The following is an 18,874-nucleotide window of genomic DNA, read 5'->3' as shown; positions in this document are numbered from 1 at the left end:
CAGGATAAACTACTGTGTCTCTTGTCCCTTGGGTTCGTCGAGCTAGTCTGTGGATTGTTGAGCAGGCAGACTGGGAAGAGGGAGTTCTTTGCACGCACCCTAGTGTTCGAACCTCTCAAGGGTCTACGGAACCCTGAATCCAACACTATCCCCTTACCTTGTTCAATCTCGTTACCAGCAAGTCTCTTTACTCGTTTCGTAAAACATGATCCCGTGGCTAACTCCTTAGTCACATTGAGCTCATTATGATGATGCATTACCAAGTGGGCCCAGAGATACCTCTCCATCATACAGAGTAAAAAATCCTAGTCTCGATTCATGCCAACCCAACAGACACTTTTGGAGATACCTGTAGTGCACCTTTATGGTCACCCAGTTACGTTCTGACGTTTGATACACCCAAAGCATTTCTACGGCATCCGGTAGTTGCACAGTCTCATGGTCTAAGGAAATTATACTTGACATTAGAAAATCTCTAGCAAACAAACTACCAGATCTTGTGCTATGCTTAGGAATGGGTCTTGTCCATCACATCATTCTCCTAATGATGTGATCTCGTTATCAACGACATCCAATATCCATGGTGAGGAAACCACAACCATCTATTGATCAACGAGCTAGTCAACTAGAGGCTCACTAGGGATATGTTGTGGTCTATGTATTCACACATGTATTATTGTTCCCGATTAAAACAATTATAGCATGAACAATAGACAATTATCATGAACAAGGAAATATAATAATAACCATTTTATTATTGCCTCTAGGGCATATTTCGAACACATGCGCTGGCCTTCATCTGTCCTTGGTTACTCCAGCCATGTCAGCTGATACTTCTCCATCGTATCTACTTTTCCAAACACTTTTGCTCTTATTTTGGACTCTAATTTGCATGATTTGGATGACACTAATCCGAACTGACACTGTTTTCAACGGAAGTACCATGGTGTTATTTTTGTGCAAAAATAAAAATTCTCAGAATCAGACGAAACTTTGTGGAGATTTTTATTGAATAAAAAAACTAGAACGAAGATCCACCGGAGGGGGCCACTAGTTGCTCACAAGGCAACAGGGCGCGCGTTGATGCCTTAGACGGCCGTTTGGCCCAATTCCAAGCCTATAAATTCCATTTCCCTGAGAAAAAAATAAGAGAAGAAGTTTCATTGCGTTTTACGATACGAAGTCGCTGCCACCTCCCGTTCTTCATCGGGGTGGCTGTTCTGGAGTCCGTTCGGGGCTCCGGAGAGTGGGATTCGTTGACATCATCATCATCAACCCTTCTTCATCAACAAATTCATGATCCTCACCATTAGGAGTGAGTAACTCCTTCGTAGGCATTGATACGTCAATTTTCCATCATGCTTTTATATCGATATTTATTGCATTATGGACTGTTATTTCACTTTATGTCACAATACTTATGGCTATTCTCTCTTATTTTACAAGGTTTACATAAAGAGGGAGAATGCCGGCAGCTGGAATTCTGGTCTGGATAAGGAGCAAATATTAGAGACCTATTCTGCGCAACTCCAAAAGTCCTGAAACTTTAGAGAACGTCTTAAAAGAAATAAAGAAAAATCCACGCCAAAGATGAAGGCCAGGGGGCCCACACCCTGCTCACGAGGGTGGGAGGCGCCCCCCCCCCCCGTAGGGCACGCCCCCTACCACGTGGCCCCCTTGGTGGCTCTCCGATGCCCATCTTCTCCTATATGAGGTCTTTCGATGAGAAAAAAATAGGAAGGAACTTTTCAGGATGAGACTCCGCCACCACGAGGTGGAACCTTGGAGGATCCAATCTAGAGCTCCGGCAGAGCTGTTCTGCCGGGGATACTTCCCTTCCGGAGGGGGAAATCATCACCATCGTCATCACCAATGCTCCTCTCATCGGGCGAGGGCAATCTTCATCAACATCTTCACCAGCACCATCTCATCTCCAAACCCTAGTTCATCTGTTGTATCCAATTCTTGTCTCAAAGTCTGGGATTGGTGCTAGTAGGTTGCTACTAGTGTTGATTACTCCTTGTAATTGATGCTAGTTGGTTAAATTGGTGGAAGATTATGTGTTCAGATCCTATATGAATATTATTACCCCTCTGATTATGAACATGAATATGCTTTGTGAGTAATTACGTTCATTCCTGGGGACAAGGGAGAAGTCTTGCTATGAGTAGTCATGTGAATTTGGTATTCGTTTGATATTTTGATAAGATGTATGTTGTCTAGCCTCTAGTGGTGTTATGTGAACGTCGACTACATAACACTTTACCATTATTTGGGCCTAGAGGAAGGCATTGGGAAGTAATAAGTAGATGATGGGTTGCTAGAGTGACAGAAGCTTAAACCCTAGTTTATGCGTTGCTTCGTAAGGGGCTGATTTGGATCCATGTGTTTCATGCTATGGTTAGGTTTACCTTAATACTTTTGTTGTAGTTGCGGATGCTTGCAATAGAGGTTAATCATAAGTGGGATGCTTGTTCAAGTAAGAACAACGCCCAAGCACCGGTCCACCCACATATCAAATTATCAAAGTATCAAACGCGAATCATATGAACGTGATGAAAACTAGCTTGACGATATTCCCATGTGTCCTCGGGAGCGCTTTTCCTGTTATAAGAGTTTGTTCCGGCTTCTCCTTTGCTACAAAATGATTCAGCCACATTGCTGCACTTTATTTACTTTTGTTACTTGTTGCTCGTTATAATTTATCCTATCACAAAACTATTTGTTACCACTTATTTCAGTACTTGTAGAGAATACCTTGCTAAAAACCGCTTATCATTTCCTTCTGCTCCTCGTTGGGTTCGACACTCTTACTTATCGAAAGGACTACGATAGATCCCCTATACTTGTGGGTCATCAAGACTCTTTTCTGGCGCCGTTGCCGGGGAGTGTAGCGCCTTTGGTAAGTGGAATTTGGTAAGGAAAAGTTTATATAGTGTGCTGAAATTTACTGTCACTTGTTACTATGGAAAGTAATTCTCTAAGGGCTTGTTCGGGGTATCTTCACCCTGTCCAGTGGAGCAAAGAGTTGCTCCACAACCTACTGAACCTATGGAAAATGAAACTCCTTTTGAATTTACTTCGGGTGCGATGGAAAGACTGCTAGCTGACCCTTTTACAGGAGATGGAACAAAGCATCCTGATGAGCACTTAATATATGTGGATGAATTTTGTGGATTATTTAAGCTTGCAGGTATACCCGATGATGTTGCTAAGAAGAAGGCCTTCCCTTTATCTTTGAAGGGAGACGCATTAGTCTGGTATAGGCAATGTGATGATATGAGATCATGGGACTATAAAAGATTGAAGCTGGAATTTCATCAAAAATATTACCCTATGCATCTTGTTCATCGTGATCGCAATTATATATATAATTTATGGCCTCGCGAAGGAGAAAGCATAGCTCAAGCTTGGGGGAGGCTTAAATCAATGTCATATTCATGCCCCAATCATGAGCTCCAGAGAGAAATAATTATGCAAAGTTTTTATGCTCGGCTTTCTGAAAACAATCGCAACATGCTCGATACTTCTTGTGTTGGCTCTTTTATGATGAAGACTATTGAATTCAGATGGAATTTATTGGATAGAATTAAATGCAACTCTGAAGATTGGGACCTCGACGAAGGTAAGGAGTTAGGTATGACACCTAAGTTTGATTGTGTTAAATCTTTTATGGATATTGATATTTTCCGTAAGTTTAGCACTAAATACGGACTTGACTCTGAGATAGTAGCTTCTTTCTGTGAATCTTTTGCTACTTATGTTGATCTCCCCAAGGAGAAGTGGTTTAAATATCATCCTCCCATAGAAGTAAAAGTAGCTGCACCTATTAAAATTGAAGAAAAGACTGTCACTTATAATGATCCTATTGTTCCTACTTCTTATATTGAGAAACCACCTTTCCCTGTTAGAGTAAAGGATCATGCTAAAGCTTCAACTGTTGTTCGTAAAAGCAATATTAGAACTTATATACCTCCTGAGCAAGTTAAAGTAGAACCTAATATTGCTATTGTTAAAGATCTCTTGTCTGATAATATTGATGGGCATGTTATTCAGTTCGAAGGTGAAATTGCTAGAATTGCTAAACCTTGTGCTAAAGATAAACATAGACCTATGGTAGGCATGCCTGTTATTTCTGTTAAAATAGGAGATCATTTTTATCATGGCTTATGTGATATCGGTGCTAGTGCTAGTGTTATACGTCATGACTTATACAAAGAAATTATGCATGATATTGCACCTGTTGAGTTAGAAGATATTGATGTCACAATTAAACTTGCTAATTGAGATACTATTGCACCAATTGGAATTGTTAGAGATGTTGAAGTCTTGTGTGGGAAAACTAAATATCCTGCTGATTTTCTTGTTCTTACTTCCCCACAAGATAGCTTTTGTCCCATCATATTTGGTAGACCCTTCTTGAACAATGTTAATGCTAAGATAGATTGTGAAAATAATGTTGTTACTGTTGGCTTGGATGATATGGTTCATGAGTTTAATTTCTCTAAATTTAGTAAACAACATCGTGAGGAAGAATTACCCAGTAAGGATGAAATTATTGGTCTTGCTTCTATTGCCGTACCTCCTAGTGATCCTTTAGAGAACTATTTGCTAGACCATGAAAATGATATGTTCATGAATGAAAGAAGGGAAATGGATGAAGTATTCTTTAAATAGGAACCTATTTTGCATCATAACTTGCATGTTGAAATTTTGGGGGATCCTCCTCCACCCAAGGGTGATCCCGTGTTTGAGCTTAAACATCTGTCTGATAATCTTAAATATGCTTATCTTGATGAAAAGAAGATATATCCTGTTATTATTAGTGCTAACCTTTCAGAGCATGAAGAAGAAAGATGATTGAAAACTCTGAAGAAGCATCATGCTGCTATTGGATATACTCTTGATGATCTTAAGGGCATTAGTCCCACTCTATGTCAACATAAAATAAATTTGGAAGCAAATGCCAAACCAGTTCATGATCCCCAACGACGTATGAATCCTAAAATGAAAGAAGTGCTAAGAAAAGAAATACTCAAGATTTTGGAGGCAGGTATAATTTATCCCGTTGCTGATAGTGAGTGGGTAAGTCCCGTCCATTGTGTCCCTAAGAAGAGAGGTATTACTGTTGTTCCTAATGATAAAGATGAATTGATTCCACAAAGAATTATCATAGGTTTTAGGATGGTAATTGATTTCGGCAAATTAAATAAATCTACCAAGAAGGATCATTACCCCTTACCTTTTATTGATCAAATGCTAGAAAGATTATGCAAACATACACACTATTGCTTTCTAGATGGTTATTCTGGGTTCTCTCAAATACCTATGTCGGCTAGAGACCAATCAAAGACTACTTTTACATGCCCTTTTGGTACTTTTGCTTATAGACGTATGCCTTTTGGTTTATGTATTGCACCTCCTACCTTTCAAAGATGCATGATGGCTATATTCTCTGACTTTTGTGAAAAGATTTGTGAGGTTTTCATGGACGACTTTTCCGTCTATGGTTCATCTTTTGATGATTGCTTGAGCAATCTTGATTGAGTTTTGCAGAGATGTGAAGAAACTAATCTTGTCTTGAATTGGGAAAACTGCCACTTTATGGTTAATGAAGGTATTGTCTTGGGGCACAAAGTTTCTGAAAGAGGTATTAAAGTTGATAAAGCCAAGGTTGATGCTATTGAAAAGATGCCATGTCCCAAGGACATCCAAGGTATAAGAAGTTTAGTTGGTCATGCCGGTTTTTATAGGAGGTTCATTAGGACTTGTCAAAAATTTCTCAGCCTCTGACTAATTTATTGCAAAAAGATATACCATTTGTCTTTGATGATGATTGTGTAGAAGCATTTGAAATACTTAAGAAAGCATTAGTCTCTGCACCTATTGTTTAGCCACCTGATTGGAATTTACCCTTTGAAATTATGTGCGATGCTAGTGATTATGCTGTAGGTGCTGTTCTAGGTCAAAGAGTTGATAATAAATTAAATGTTATTCATTATGCTAGTAAGACTCTAGACAATGCTCAAAGAAATTATGCTACTACTGAAAAAGAGATTTTAGTAGTTGTATTTGCTTGTGATAAGTTCAGACCTTATATTGTTGGTTCTAAAGTAACTATTCACACTGATCATGCTGCTATTAAATACCTTATGGAAAAGAAAGATGCTAAACCTAGACTTATTAGATGGGTTCTCTTGCTACAAGAATTTGATTTGCATATTGTTGATAGGAAGGGAGCTGAGAACCCCGTTGCATACAACTTGTCTAGGTTAGAAAATATTCTTGATGACCCACTACCTATTAATGATGACTTTCCTGATGAACAATTAAATGTTATAAGTACTTATCGTAGTACTCCCTGGTATGCTGATTATGCTAATTATATTGTTGCTAAGTTTATACCACCTAGCTTCACATACCAGCAAAAGAAAAAGTTCTTCTATGACTTGAGACATTACTTTTGGGATGACCCACATCTTTATAAAGAAGGAGTAGATGGTGTTATTAGACGTTGTGTACCTGAGCATGAACAGGAACAGATCCTATGCAAGTGTCATTCCGAGTCTTATGGAGGACACCACGCTGGAGATAGAACTGCACATAAGGTACTGCAATTTGGTTTTTATTGGCCTACTCTCTTCAAGGATGCCCGTAAGTTTGTCTTGTCTTGTGATGAATGTCAAAGAATTGTTAATGTTAGTAGATGTCAAGAAATGCCTATGAATTATTCACTTGTTATTGAACCATTTGATGTTTGGGGCTTTGATTATATGGGACCTTTTCCTGCCTCTAATGGATACACACATATTCTAGTTGTTGTTGATAACGTTACTAAGTGGGTAGAAGCTATTCCAACTAGTAGTGTTGATCATAACACTTCTATTAAAAAGCTTAAGGAAGTTATTTTTCCGAGGTTTGGAGTCCCTAGATATTTAATGACTGATGGTGGTTCACACTTTATTCATGGTGCCTTCCGTAAAATGCTTTGCTAAATATGATGTTAATCATAGAATTGCATCTCCTTATCACCCATAGTCTAGTGGTCAAGTAGAGTTGAGCAATAGAGAACTCAAATTAATTTTGCAAAAGACTGTTAATAGGTTTAGAAAGAATTGGTCTAAGAAACTTGATGATGCATTATGTGCATATAGAACTGCATACAAAAATCCTATGGGTATGTCTCCGTATAAAATGGTTTATGGAAAAGCATGTCATTTACCTCTCGAACTAGAACATAAGGCATACTGGGCTATTAAAGAACTCAACTATGATTTTAAACTTGCCGGTGAGAAGAGGTTATTTGATATTAGCTCACTTGATGAATGGAGAACCCAAGATTATGAAAATGCCAAGTTGTTTAAAGAAAAAGTTAAAAGATGGCATGACAAAAGGATACAAAAGAGTGAGTTTAATGTAGGTGATTATGTATTGCTATACAACTCTCGTTTAAGATTTTTTGCAGGAAAACTTCTCTCTAAATGGGAAGGCCCCTATGTTATCGAGGAGGTCTATCATTCTAGTGCCATAAAAATCAACAACTTCGAAGGCACAAACCCGAAGGTGGTAAAAGGTCAAAGAATTAAACATTATATCTCAGGTAATCCCATAAATGTTGAAACCAATATTATTGAAACTGTAACCCCTGAGGAATACATAAGGGACACTTTCCGGAACATCTCAGACTCCGGAAAGGAATAGGTATGTGGTACGGTAAGTAAACCGACTCCAAAACAATTTTTAAGGCAATATTTCTCCGTTTTGGAATATTTAGAAAAATAGAAAAATTAGTAGCAGTCTGGGAAGAACACGAGGGCCCCACGAGGGTGGTGGGCGCGCCCTACCCCCCTGGGCGTGCCCCCTACCTCGTGAGCACCTCGTGTGCCTTCCGGACTCTGTTTTCTTGCACGATACGTATTTTGGTCGGTAAAAATTCATTATATATTCTCCTGAAGGTTTTGACTCCCGTATCACGCAAACCTCCTCTGTTCTTGTTTCGAGCTGTTTTCTGTCAGGGTTTTCCAGGCTAGGCATCATGTTGTCTCCCTCCTCCAACAATGGTGATAACAATTCTTGGCTAATGAAGATAGATCTGAAGAGGGAAGAACCCACGAGGGTCAACAAGGATGAAAGGATCAAGAAGGCCACCGAGGATCAAGCTCCAACAGCAAAAGACATCCTTCAACTCAATCATAACCTTCTTACCCCAACTAAGATCGAAGCTTTCAAGATGATTGAGTTAGCTCGTATACAAAACAAGTATCTCACACAAGAAAATATTTTGTTGAAGGAGCACATTGTCACACTCAAGGGCATTATTCACAAGCTGGAGGATCTCTTACGCTCGATGTGCGATTATCCGTCACCTCCACCATCTCCTCCAACAAAGAAGAATTGAGTATCTGGGCATGTGCACTCCCCTTGGCAACTGCCAAGCTTGGTGGAGGTGCCCCGGTATCGTATCATAATCACAACTCCTATCTTTACCATTTTTCTTAGTTCGATCCTATTAGTAGTATCTTGATCTAGTAGAATAAAGTTTATGGCATGATCTAGTTTTGAGTTTTGCTTTATGATCTCTCTATGTAATCGAGTCCGTGAGTTATATATAATAAAGATTAGTGTTGAGTCAAGGGCTTGATTATTTTGCCATGATCTTGGGTGAATAAAAGAAAGAAGAAAAGAATAAAAAGAAACAAAAAGTTCATATTAATCTTATTGAGAGTAATGACTTCACATAGAAAGAGTATGATGATTAAAAGTTGTTGGGAGTTGGCAGCCTTAGCTTTGGTCATTGTTGCAATTAATAAGATGTAATAAGGAAAGAGAGGTCTTCACATATAAATATATTTTCATTGACATCTTTTATGATTGGGAGCACTCATTAAAATAAGACATGCTAAAGAGTTGATGTTGGACAAGGAAGACAATGTAATGACTTATGTCTTTCTTATATCTGAGATAAGTATGTTGTCATGGTTCCTCTAACTTATTGAGCTTGCTTTTCCTCCTCATGCTAGCCAAATTCTCAGCACCAAGTAGAAATACTACTTGTGCTTCCAAATATACCTAAACCAATTTTGCCATGAGAGTCTACCATATCTACCTATGGATTGAGTAAGATCCTTCAAGTAAGTTGTCATTGGTGCAAAGCAAAAAAAATTGCTCTAAATATGTATGATTGGTGTGGGAGAAATAAGCTTTATACGATCTTGTGATGTGTAAGTAATAAAAGCGATAGACTGCATAATAAAGGTTCATATCACAAGTGGCAATATAAAGTGATGTTCTTTCGCATTGAGATTTTGGGCATCCAACCATAAAAGCGCATGGCAACCTCTGCTTCCCTCTGCGAAGGGCCTATCCTTTATTATTATCTTCTACCTTATGCAAGAGTCACGGTGATCTTCACCTTTCCTTTTTCATTTTATCCTTTGGCAAGCTCAGCACGTTGGAAATAACATGATATATATATCTAATTGGATGTAGGGGAGCATGAACCATTATTGTTGACATTACCCTTGAGGTAAAAGGTTGTGGGGCAAAATTATAAGCCCCTATCTTTCTCTGTGTCCGATTAAAACTCCATAACCACAAGTATTGCGTGAGTGTTAGCAATTATGGAGGACTAAATGATAGTTGAGTATGTGGGCTTGCTTTTTAGCTCTGACATAGACTCTTTCCGATGTTATGATAAATTGCAATTGCTTCAATGACTGAGATTATAGTTTGTTGGAGCCCAATAAGGTTTATGATTTATACTTTTGCATTGTGAATAGATCATCACTTGAACATAAGTAATCATATGACAAAATCTATATATGTTGCTGTTATGAGAATAATCATGATGCCTTCATGTCCGTATTTTATTTTTATCGACACCTCTACCTCTAAACATCAGGACATATTTATTGTTATCGGCTTTTCGCTTGAGGACAAGCGAGGTCTAAGCTTGGAGGAGTTGATACGTCCATTTTGCATCATGCTTTTATATCGATATTTATTGCATTATGGACTGTTATTTCACTTTATGTCACAATACTTATGGCTATTCTCTCTTATTTTACAAGGTTTACATAAAGAGGGAGAATGCCGGCAGCTGGAATTCTGGTCTGGATAAGGAGCAAATATTAGAGACCTATTCTGTGCAACTCCAAAAGTCCTGAAACTTCACAGAATGTCTTAAAAGAAATAAAGAAAAATCCACGCCAAAGATAAAGGCCAAGGGGCCCACACCCTGCTCACGAGGGTGGGGGCGCCCCCCTAGGGCGCGCCCCTACCTCGTGGGCCCCCTGGTGGCTCTCTGATGCCCATCTTCTCCTATATGAGGTCTTTCGATGAGAAAAAAAATAGGAAGAGACTTTTCGGGATGAGACTCCGCCGCCACAAGGCGGAACCTTGGCGGATCCAATCTAGAGCTCCGGCAGAGCTGTTCTGCCGGGGATACTTCCCTTCCGGAGGGGGAAATCATCAGGATCGTCATCACCAACGCTCCTCTCATCGGGAGATGGCAATCTCCATCAACATCTTCACCAGCACCATCTCATCTCCAAACCCTAGTTCATCTCTTGTATCCAATTCTTGTCTCAAAGTCCGAGATTGGTGCTAGTAGGTTGCTAGTAGTGTTGATTACTCCTTGTAGTTGATGCTAGTTGGTTAAATTGGTGGAAGATTATGTGTTCAGATCCTATATGCATATTATTACCCCTCTAATTATGAACATGAATATGCTTTGTGAGTAATTACGTTCGTTCCTGAGGACAAGGGAGAAGTCTTGCTATGAGTAGTCATGTGAATTTGGTATTCGTTTGATATTTTGATAAGATGTATGTTGTCTAGCCTATAGTGGTGTTATGTGAACGTCGACTACATAACACTTCACCATTATTTGGGCCTAGAGGAAGGCATTGGGAAGTAATAAGTAGATGATGGGTTGCTAGAGTGACAGAAGCTTAAACCCTAGTTTATGCGTTGCTTCGTAAGGGGCTGATTTGGATCCATATGTTTCATGCTATGGTTAGGTTTACCTTAATACTTTTGTTGTAGTTGAGGATGCTTGCAATAGAGGTTAATCATAAGTGGGATGCATGTTCAAGTAAGAACAGCGCCCAAGCACCGGTCCACCCACATATCAAATTATCAAAGTATCGAACGCGAATCATATGAACGTGATGAAAACTAGCTTGCTGATATTCCCATGTGTCCTCGGGAGCGCTTTTCCTATTATAAGAGTTTGTTCCGGCTTGTCCTTTGCTACAAAAGGATTGAGCCACCTTGCTTCACTTTATTTACTTTTGTTACTTGTTGCTCGTTACAATTTATCCTATCACAAAACTATCTGTTACCACTTATTTCAGTACTTGCAGAGAATACCTTGCTGAAAACCGGTTATCATTTCCTTCTGCTCCTCGTTGGGTTCGACACTCTTACTTATCGAAAGGACTATGATAGATCCCCTATACTTGTGGGTCATCAGGCATGCTGGACAGTGATGAAGTTGGATGAGATTTATCATGTAATCGAGTCAATTTGTTAGGGCTTGATCCCAAGTATCCATTGTGTTCTGAGATTGATGTTGCTATGACTTTGCTATGCTTAATGCTTGTCACTAGGGCCTGAGTGCCATGATTTCATATCCGAACCCAATTAGTTTTCATGAATATATTTGAGTTCTTGATCCTATCTGCTAGTTGTATGCACTTGTTATTGTTCTATTTCGTAGACCCCAAAGTGACAATAGTTGGGATACTCTCCGTAGATGAATGTAATTCGAGGAGTTCATGTATTCACTACGTGTTAATGTTTTTTCTGGTTCTCTATTAAAAGGGGGCCTTAATATCCCTTAGTTTTGTTCTGGACCCCGTTGCCAGGGGAGGGTAGGACAAAAGATGTCATGCAAGTTCTTATTATAAGCACGTATGACTATATACGGAATACATGCCTAGGATACATCGGAGGCACTATGCATCGCTCTAGGTTGTGACTATTATATGATGAATGTCATCCAACACAAATATCAATCGTTGATCCAATGCCTACAGACAAAAGATGTCATGTAAGTTCTTATTATAAGCACGTATGACTATATACATATATGTGTTGGATGACATCCAATGCCTACACATTGCTCATATTGATCTCTGCTAAGTTACTTTCGTTGTTGCGGCTGTTACAATCACTACAAAACTGCTACTATAATTGTTCCTGTTACTGTTGCCACTGTTACTATTGCTATCAAACTATCATACTATTGTGCTACTAGACACTTTGCTACGGAAATTTTGTTCTCCAGGTGTGGTTGAATTGACATCTCAACTGCTAATACTCATAAATATTCTTTGGCTCCCCTTGTGTCCAATCAATAAATTTGGGTGAAATACTACCTTAGAAGACCGTCGCAATCCCCTATACTTGTGGGTTATCAAGACTTTTTTCTGGCGTCGTTGCCGGGGAGCATAGCTCTATTTGTTGAGTCACTTGGGAATTATATCTGTTGATCACTATGAAGAATCTGAAAGACGCTAAGACCAAGATCGTACCCTCTAAGACGATGGGAGGTAAGGAACTGCCATCACACTCTCCACTTGATTCACCTTCTGTTCTAAGTAGATTTGCGAAACCACCACCTGCTATTCATTCTGATATGTCACAAGTAATTGATGGCGCTACTTCTACTATAAATGAAAATTGTGATGATGCTAGTACTCTGCTTGATCAAACTGTGCCACTAGGTGAATTTCATGATGAAAATTTTGATTCACCTATTTTGCCTAGATCTCTTACTAGTGTTGAAATGCCTAAGATACCTTATGGATATGCTATGGATGGGGAGATAGCTAGATAAAATCTTGCTTGTAATGATAGAGATGTTATTAAGAAATTACTGAGTAAGCTGAAAGAAAAGGCTATGATAGAGAGAACAAAATATGATGCTAAGTTTGCTACTTCTCCTACCTTTGTTACTGATAAGGATTATGAATTCTCTATTGATCCTGAGTTAATTACTTTGGTAGAATATGATCCTTTCCATGGTTATGAAACTGAAATTGTTGTGGCACATGTTACTAAATTGAATGATATAGCCACCCTATTTGCTCATGAGGACAAATTTCGCTACTACTATATTCTTAAGTTGTTTCTTTTCTCATTAAAGGGTGATGCTAAGAAATGGTTTAATACTCTTGCTCCTGGTTCTATGCATAGTCCCGAGGATATGATTTATTATTCTCTGAAAATTATTTTCCTGCTCATAAGAAATAAGTCGCCTTATAGGAAATAATTAACTTTGTGCAGTTTGAAGAAGAGTCTCTCCCTCAAGATTGGGGGAGGCTTCTCCAATTACTTAATGCTTTGCCTGATCATCCTCTTAAGAAAAATGAAATACTCTATATCTTTTATAATGGAGTTACTGATGCTTCCAGGGATTACCTAGATAGTTGTGCTGGTTGTGTTTTCAGGGAATGAACTGTTGAACAGGCTGAAGAACAATTGAATATATATTGATAAATGTCGGTGATTGGACACTTCCTTAACCACCACCTACGCCAACTCCGAAGAATAGAGGTATTCTATTCCTCGGTCCAGAAGATATGCAAGAGGCAAATAAATTTATGAAAGCAAAGGGTATTAAATCTGAAGATGTCAAGAATTTACCACCTATTGAAGAGATACATGGACTCGATATCCCGACACAGGTAGTAAAGGTAAATTCTCTTTATAGATTTGATGAGGGTGATATTCTGTCGGAACCCCGATCCTAAGTCACACCGATCTAGCATGTAACACTTCATATCACTTTGCGGCCTCACGCATGGTATTCCCACGGGTGCCACCTTACCTGGCCCGAGACCGTTTGCGCCTTTTGGCTCACGTATATGATAGAGTCGCTAGCATCCATATGACAGAGAACCCGGGCCGACATGACTAGTCGTGAACCCAAAATAGCACTAACTTACAGGGACAGGCATACATGAATCAACCTCGAGCATGTCGGTCAACAACGAATGAATCCGAGCTGTAGCACTGGGCTAACAGGACTCCGGGAACCCGGGCTGTAGCAGGGTAGGCAGGACTCCGGATGTCACCGCGTGACATTTCCCTGAAGGGACAGACACAGGAACGAAGTGAATCACATGCCGGCTAGTCAAGTGTTTCGGAGCAGTAGTGCTGGGCTAGGAGGACTCCGATGAACCGGGCTGTAGCGGACTACTATGGCACATGGAAGCACAAGACCTACATTTCCCCATAAGAGAGGCTACCAGAGGTAAACAACTAGGTTGACAAATCCCACACATAGCAATACACGTTACACGTATGCATAACATGCAAGTATGTGCTGTACAACATGGCATCACAACATAACTCAAACTCATATAGATAAAGGCCCAGAAGAGCCACATAGCATCAATACAAACAGGGGTCTCATGACCCATCATTCAGAGCATACAAGCAATGGAAGCATTACATGTCTGAGTACCGACAACTACAAAGGGAAAAGACTAAGAAGCCTGACTATACACGACCCTCCCAAGGGTACAAGATCGTAGCTGGGATACAAGCTACTCGTCGAAGTCACTAGCGTAACCAACTGCAAAACATAAATAAGCAAACGTGAGTACAAAGGTACTCAGCAAGTCTTACATCAGAACTATCTACATATGCAACATTATCAACAAAGGGGGTGGTGGCGTTTTAACAGCAGCAAGCCAGCTTTGACTCAGTGGCTAATCTATACTACGAGTATCAGAAACTTCTTTGAGGTGAGAAGACGCACACGAGTCCACATATTCACCATAACAATACCCCACTATGGATCCGTTCCCGTCTTCCTACGAGAAGGCCATCCATAGCACTCACGCTTATCTTGCGGATTTTAGAGTATCCACTTCAAGTTGTCTATGTACTACATAAGTCCTCCAAGTTTCCATATCTAAGGAAAATGGCTATTCGAATAGATAATATTGACCCTGCAGGGTTGTACTTCTTCACACACGCTCTCGCCACTTATAGCACTGTACACGTCATGTACCTCGACAACCTTTAAGCGGAAGCCGGGCGAGGGTGTCGGCCACGACCTGACTAACCACACCAGTCTCTCGTCCAGGTTTATCGCCTATTTGGGTTCCATCCACAAGGAGATCCGTCCGGGGTGTCGCTCACGGCACCAAACGATGTGTGCAGGGTTCCCCAGCCCACCATCCGGGTGCCACTTGGTACACCGTGCCACGGTACCTAGTCTGTCCCAAGCCCGTCCCATCGGACACCACCTGGTAGACAAGTAGCACTACCTACAAACGCTAGAAACTAGTTGCAACTCCTGGACAGAGATCAAGTGGATTAATAAGCCAAGAGGGGCCGGATTACCGGAACCCAATGTGTGGTAATAACTGGACTTGGATAACATACAAAGAACTCAGTGCTTAGGGACGGCTCAGATGAGACAACCCACCATGTACTCCTACATGGCCTCTCATCGCTACCTTTACCAAACGTGTTCACACACTTAGCCTTTACCGGTAGGAGATGTTCACCACTCCGATTCATTCCCGATGAATCAGACCTGACACAACTCTAAGCATAGCTGGCATAAAGAAAACAAGCATGGATGAGCAGGCACATCAAGGCTCAAGCAACTCCTACTCATGCTAGTGGGTTTCAACTATTTACTGTGGCAATGACAGGTCATGCAGAGGAATGGGTTCAGCTACCGCAGCAGAAAGTAGTAGTTTGAATCGTTGTTGTCCTAATGCAGTAAAAGGAGCAGGAGCGAGAGAGTGGGACTTATCGAGATGCTCAAGGGGGTTTGCTTGCCTGATAGATCCACGAAGAAGCACTGCTCCTCAGACAGGTACTCGGGACACCTTCCAGAGTAGAACCTATCGAGAGGGGACGGTGCCGGCAATCAATAAAGAACCATATGCAAACCCCAAATTAAATATATAACATGCCATTATTACGTTTTCACTTATACAGCAAGTATAAGTTGATTTTTCATGCATGAAACTAGCATAAATGGATTCCTTGCATTTTTCTGATGATTTTTCATATATAATTTATTTCATTCTGAGCTACGGTTTAATTTCTATGATTTTTAGAAGTTTTAACTATTTTCTGAAATTCTCTTAATTATTTAAAATCCAGAAAAACAATTACTGCATCAGCGTGATGTCACAGAGGCTTCAGCAGGTCAACGGCTCGGTCCAGGTCAAACCTGGACGGTGGGGTCCGCGTGTCAGTGTCACAGGGCTAATCCTATTTTAGTTAAATCTAAACTAGGTAATTAGATGGGGCTGGCCCCACATGTCAATGACCCAGGGGAGGTCAAACCCCTGGTCAAAGGCCCAACACGCCGGTGGCTCGTCGCCAGTGACAGCACGCACGGCGGAGGCTCGGGTTTCGCCCTCAGGCAACCAAAAGGACGGCGGAGAGCCTCTGCGTGGAGCTGGGCGTGCGCCGCATCCTGGAGAGGACACGAGAGGGGCTGGGGTGGCCGGAGTCATCACCGGCGTCGACCTTGGCGATCGCCGGAGCTCGGGGTCGGCGCTACGGTGGCCGGGGAGTGGCGTGCTTAGCTCCTACGGCACCTACGCGGCGCGGTGAGCACGTGGGTGTGCTCGGTTCGGAGCTACGACAGCTGTGGCCACGGCGGCGAGAAGCTCGGGCGGCGGCGTGGTTCGGTCTCCGGCGGAGCGACGGCTACAATGTGCAAACGGAGCGCAAAGGAGGGGGGTTCGGGTCAGTGGCTCACGGCAGGTCGGACGAGCAGGTCGACGAGGCCGGAGGAGCGTCGGAGCGAGCGGGGCGGCGAGGCGGATCTCCGGTGACCCGAGGAGGATGAAGGGGTCGGGGACGATGCTTCGAGGCGTCCGGCACCGCGTGGCCCGGCGGAGAGGACTAGGGCGACGAGGCGGACCTCGTGGGCACGTCGGAGAGGCGAGGGGAAGGCGGTGGTCGCAGTGGCGCACGGCGGTGCTCTCCGCTGCGCTCGGGACAGAGGGGGAGAGCGAGACAGGGGATGGGGAGGAGCTCGGGGAGAATGGAGAGAGACCAGGGGGGCTCGGTGGAGCTCTCGGGGGTGGACAACGCCGAGGAGGGAGAGGAGGCAGCAAGCAGCTGCCTGGCGGGCATGCACGCTCGCCGTGCTCCCTTTCGCCGCTGCCTCCTGGCGAGGGAGACGACTGGCAACGGCCAGTTGGGCCGGGCCACTGTTGGGCCGTGGTGGGGCGCCAGGTAAGCGTCAGGTAAGTGTTTTTCTTATTTCCTGTTTTCTTTTTCTATTTCTGACATTTGTTTTGTACCAAAAAGAAATGTTAAAACACTTCCATAAATGCTGAAAATAATTGTGGCATCTAGATATAATATTCTAGAGGCCCTCACCAATTCCCAACATTTTTGGAGCCATTAAAATATTTATATAATTTAAACAGCTCCAAATCAAATATTTAGGCATTGATTCAAAAATCCAAGATGTGTAGGAAAAATGTGCATCACCTCTGGTTGTTGTTTGCAACATTATCCAAAGAGCATGAACATTTTTTAATAGCATTTTGGATTCATTGAAAATCCATTTTAAAGTTGAACCTATTGGGAAAAAACTTTGGTGCTAGGGTTTGCAACATCCCCATTTCAATTTCATTTGAAATTAAAACATGATGCACCAAGCAAGCCTAGGACCATACCAGAACTAGGGATGTGACAACTCGCCCCCACTTAAAAAAATCTCGTCCCGAGATTCAGGAGTTGGCGGAAAGAAAGCGGGGTACTCAAGTCGAAGATGATCTTCTCGCTCCCAAGTAGCTTCTCTCTCGGCATGATGAGACCATTGAACCTTGAGAAACTTGATGTTATGACGTCGAGTGACACGCTTTGCTTGATCCAGAATGCGAACGGGGTACTCTCGATAAGTAAGGTTATCTTGGAGATCAAGCGTTTCGTGGTCCACTCCGCGGATGGGATCCGAGAAGCAACGCCTGAGTTGAGAGACGTGGAAGACATCATGAACTCGAGAAAGATGTGGGGGTAGTTCCAACTGGTAGGCAACCTCTCCTCGTTTAGCGAGAATGCGAAAAGGACCAATGTAGAAAGGAGCCAACTTGCCCTTGATACCGAAACGATGGGTACCCTTCAAAGGAGTAACCCGAAGGTAAGCCTTGTCACCAACTTCATAAGCCACTTCCTTATGACGACGGTCATACTGGCTCTTTTGACGAGATTGGGCTGTTTTCAAATTCTCTCGAATGATGCGAACTTGCTCTTCTGCCTCCTGGATCATATCCGGTCCAAAGAATTGTCTTTCACCGGTTTCTGACCAGTTCAAAGGTGTTCGACATCTTCGTCCATACAGAATCTCGAAGGGTGCTTTCTTAAGACTGGATTGGTAGCTATTGTTATAAGCAAACTCGGCAAAGGGAAGACATTTCTCCCAATCCATACCGAATGAGATAACGCAAGCTCTAAGCATGTCTTCAAGAATTTGGTTGACCCTTTCCACCTGACCACTTGACTGAGGGTGGAAAGCGGTACTAAAGGAGAGATGGGTGCCCATGGCAGTTTGGAAACTTTCCTAGAAATGAGAGTTGAAAAGACTGCCACGGTCTGAATTGATCTCTAGTGGAACACCATGGAGTGACACTATTCGGGAGATATATAAGTCAGCGAGCTGACTAGCAGTGATACTCTCTCGAACAGGTAGGAAGTGAGCCACTTTGGAGAGACGATCAATGACTACGAAGATAGCATTATTTCCTTTCTTGGTCCTGGGAAAGCCGGTGATGAAGTCCATACCAACTTTGTCCCATTTCCACTCGAGAATAGCTAAAGGTTGAAGGGTGCCAGCAGGTCTCTGATGCTCTGCCTTAACGCGACGACAAACGTC

Source organism: Triticum dicoccoides, chromosome 3A (genome assembly GCF_002162155.2).
Source record: "Triticum dicoccoides isolate Atlit2015 ecotype Zavitan chromosome 3A, WEW_v2.0, whole genome shotgun sequence".
Lineage (NCBI taxonomy): Eukaryota > Viridiplantae > Streptophyta > Magnoliopsida > Poales > Poaceae > Triticum > Triticum dicoccoides.
Note: the sequence above shows the minus strand (reverse complement) of the source record.